The following is a 3,995-nucleotide window of genomic DNA, read 5'->3' on the forward strand; positions in this document are numbered from 1 at the left end:
AGTAGTAGTACTTCGTACGTACGGTAGTGTAGAGTACGTTAGTTACGTAGTAGTGTGTTTGTTACGTTATATTATATCGTAGTAGTACGTCGTTGTTGTGTGTGTGTGTGTGTGTGTGTGTGTGTGTGTGTGTGTGTGTGTGTGTGTGTGTGTGTGTGTGTGTGTGTGTGTGTGTGTGTGTGTGTTTCTATAGTCACAGTATAAAAAATTATAGCTTATAGTAATAGAGATTGTTACTTTATCTAAGTCGAACAAATTTTTGGTTTTCAGCTATGCACTCAAAGTGAGGATTTCACTCGATAAAAGTTGAAAATATCGTTCCCCATGGCTACACCAAAAAATTGTTGCAGTCGTCCAATGAGGTAACTCGTAACACATCTTTATTTTTCAATGTAAACATGTGTCTGTGTGCGTCTGATAAAACGAGATGATATAACAACGGTGAAATCTAATCCTAATTTTAGTATTTTTTACGTCGTAAAGTTATAAAAACTATCGTACTACTCCGATGACATAACATCCTTCATTTGAGTAAATACTTCAAAAGGTCATGGAAACCGTCTTCTTGTTAATCTACCAAAAATGCATTGGTATTTATATTTTCAGCCTGAACAGCACCTTTTTTGACACATGCGCCAAACAGCCAAGTCAGAGTTACCCTAGGGTTTAAGTATATCCGTCCCTAATTTTTGAGCTACTGACCAGAGGGGAAGCACTCAGTCAGCAACACTTACCGCCTTGAGGTTTTTTCTTATTATAAGCAACAAAAAAAAACGCAATTGACTTGTACTCTTATAACGCACCGCAGCGCAAACCTTGGCCATTTCGATCCGCAGTCCGGCACGGTAATTATTAGGTCACGCCCGGCCTACTAGAAATGTAATATAGACATGCAAGTATTCGAAAACTCAGCGAGTTCGATAACAAATACAATAGAATATAAGTATTGGTCAACAGCTTAATCTCAGATTAACAGATTACCTGCTGAACAAGCTAAAGACAGCTCAGATTAACAGATTACCTACTGAACAATCTAAAGACAGCTCATATTAACAGATTACCTACTGAACAAGCTAAAGACAGCTCAGATTAACAGATTACCTACTGAACAAGCTAAAGACAGCTCAGATTAACAGATTACCTACTGAACAAGCTAAAGACAGCTCAGATTAACAGATTACCTACTGAACAAGCTAAAGACAGCTCAGATTAACAGATTACCTACTGAAAAAGCTAAAGACAGCTCAGATTAACAGATTACCTACTGAAAAAGCTAAAGACAGCTCAGATTAACAGATTACCTACTGAAAAAGCTAAAGACAGCTCAGATTAACAGATTACCTACTGAAAAGCTAAAGACAGCTCAGATTAACAGATTACCTACTGAACAAGCTAAAGACAGCTCAGATTAACAGATTACCTAATGAACAAACTAAAGATAGAAACAAAAAGCAATATCCAAAATTTTTGTAGGGACACGAATCTAGAGAATTCTGTAAGTATTTTGCTTACACTTTTACCGTAACATATGTTTGCCTTTCATGTGGCTCCACGGTGAGTCTGAGGGCTTATAACGGTAAAAATAGGGTTTCGATATTTGCGGTTTGTACAGCACAAGTAGCCCATTGTGTAGTTTTGTGCTTAAGAATAAACAGAACATTTGTTTGCTCATTTTGTTTTAATTATGTAGTAAACATATATCAACATTTTTCGAAATTATAGCAGAGAGATGTTTAGTGTCTTTATTTGGAACCAATGTAATGGACACGTGCGATAAATAAAAGTATGGATAACAGCGCACGTATCTACGTCATTCCCGCGTGCAAAAAAAACAAACAAACGATATCTTATTCCCTCGTTTTAATTCTTAAAAAAAAATCATTGTTGTGGGGAGGTCTTATTTTGATAAAAAAAATAACATTTATTTTATTTTATCAGTACAAGTACTACCACATACGCAATAATTACGTGTTTGTTTTTAAAAGTAGATAAGTTCCTTTAGTTTTTGAAACGACAAAATTTTTGAGAATTTTGAAAAAGACGACGTGTGACATTAAGTTATATTAAATAAGTTTAAACTTAGCTTTTTACTATAGCTAGATTTTGCGTTGGTTAATTAGCTGTATTTTTTTTTCGTCCAGCTAAAACCAGTGATCGAGGAGTAACGTTTTTTTTTTTATGTGTTATGTTTAAAGATTATGATGACAACAGCCATTATTTCTTACCAGCGAGTCCGTGTGAGAGAATTAACAGTCACAGAATCCCATTCATTTAATACACTACTTACAGTTGAATAACTCTTGGAACTTACCATTCAATTGCTACATCAACTTCCTAGGAATAAACGTGGCTTGGTGATTAACGTGTCGGGCTGTGTATCGGCAGGTTCGAGACACGATGTCTTTGAACACGCTTCACACTTCAATTTTGGACGCATTATAAAACTGATAGTCAATCTCGCTATTCAGTTCGAAGACCAGGAATAGGCCCTTGTGGTAGCAGGTATTCCTGCCTGGATGCCTTCCATAAGTCTTCGAGGAGAAAGACGACATTAGGTGTTGAAACGAATGATGGAGTTTTAACTATATATTTTAACTACTTATGTGTAAGTACTTTGAAATTTTAATAATAATCTTAATTTAATAATTATTAATTATATTATTGTTATAATTATTTAATAATAATAATTTCATAAATGATTTAACTTCGTTAATTTGAGGTCTTAGCTCTTAATTAACAAAACTCCAAGTTAATTAGTTTAATCAAATAACGATATCAAGATGTAAATCCTGTCTATCTCGATTATAGAGACACTCAATGTAAATATAATCTGCTATATACGAACTTGCTATATGACTGTAAATGACTAACAAATCAAGCACATAAAAATACAGATCAAAACACTTATTAGAAATAAAAGTTATACCATGTATTCATTATCAGATTGTGAAAAATATATCATAGACTGTTATTTACTCACTCGTGAACTAAAAGTACGGTTTTCTTGCGATCCCTATTAGGTGTGATGTGAAGGCTATTATTACAGATTTCTTTTTGTCCCGTAGGAGTTAGGGCTACGAACCTTAAGGTCCAAGGTACGGTAGCGATATGCTGCTGAACACACGATCCGCACTTTCAACTAGTGGCGTTATAATTGTGACAGTCAGTTCTGCTATTCGGTTAAAATACTGATGTTTCCTTCCATCTAGCTAGCGGTTCTAAATTATAAATGGCTATAATTGAGCCTTTAGGGCCTCTGGTTAGGCCTTTCAGCCCACGTGTTGTTCAGGTTGAAAATATCAAATTGTTTCATAAATACCACTTGTGCGCGAAGTTCAACAAACAACCTTCACGAACTGAGCATGCGTTGGGTTAACTAGACTAAAGATAATGAATATAGTGTTTTAAATGTTTTGCTTCCACACCGCCCTCTATGAGCAACAACAGTTTATCCTTAACTCGGTAGTTTATAAACTGTAGTTCAGAAGACAGATCGAATTTTTATGCATACATTATCCATTTTTAATATATTTTGACAAGATACTTTTTTTTTTTTTACTTTTAAGCCTACGAGATACCTCTTTTACATATAAATTAGTTAATAAATGATGTTTTGAGTCGAGGGCTCGCGACGCGCGTGTCGTATGGGTTAGCTGTATTAATTATAAATTTTATTTTACTTTAGTATAATAATGTACTGCTCCTACTGAAGATGTATAGAATTACTTATAAAATGTGATCTTGTTTTGGTAAAATGTACATATAGATCAAATATAACCAAAAACTGTCAGTCAGCAGAACTCCACAAACACGTATAGATTTTCTATACGGGACATTTCTTTCCGTAAGGTCATTGTTAACTCTAGAAACCAGACAAGGACCTTAATAACTCTAAGACACCCTCGCTAGAAACCAGACAAGGACCTTAATAACTCTAAGACACCCTCGCTAGAAACCAGACAAGGCCTTAATAACTACTAAGACACCCTCGCTAG

The 3,995-nt window shown here is 34.9% G+C and overlaps 1 long non-coding RNA gene across 1 annotated transcript in view; it reads left to right on the forward strand.

Moving 5' to 3' along the window:
• Nucleotides 1-3,995, forward strand: part of LOC111089190 — a 51,847-nt gene that overhangs the window by 339 nt on the left and 47,513 nt on the right. The window contains exon 2 of the long non-coding RNA XR_002613498.1: nucleotides 271-362. This is a non-coding gene — a long non-coding RNA (uncharacterized LOC111089190). The remainder of the gene's footprint in view (nucleotides 1-270; nucleotides 363-3,995) is intronic.

This window comes from Limulus polyphemus, unplaced genomic scaffold (genome assembly GCF_000517525.1).
Source record: "Limulus polyphemus unplaced genomic scaffold, Limulus_polyphemus-2.1.2 Scaffold5505, whole genome shotgun sequence".
NCBI lineage: Eukaryota > Metazoa > Arthropoda > Merostomata > Xiphosura > Limulidae > Limulus > Limulus polyphemus.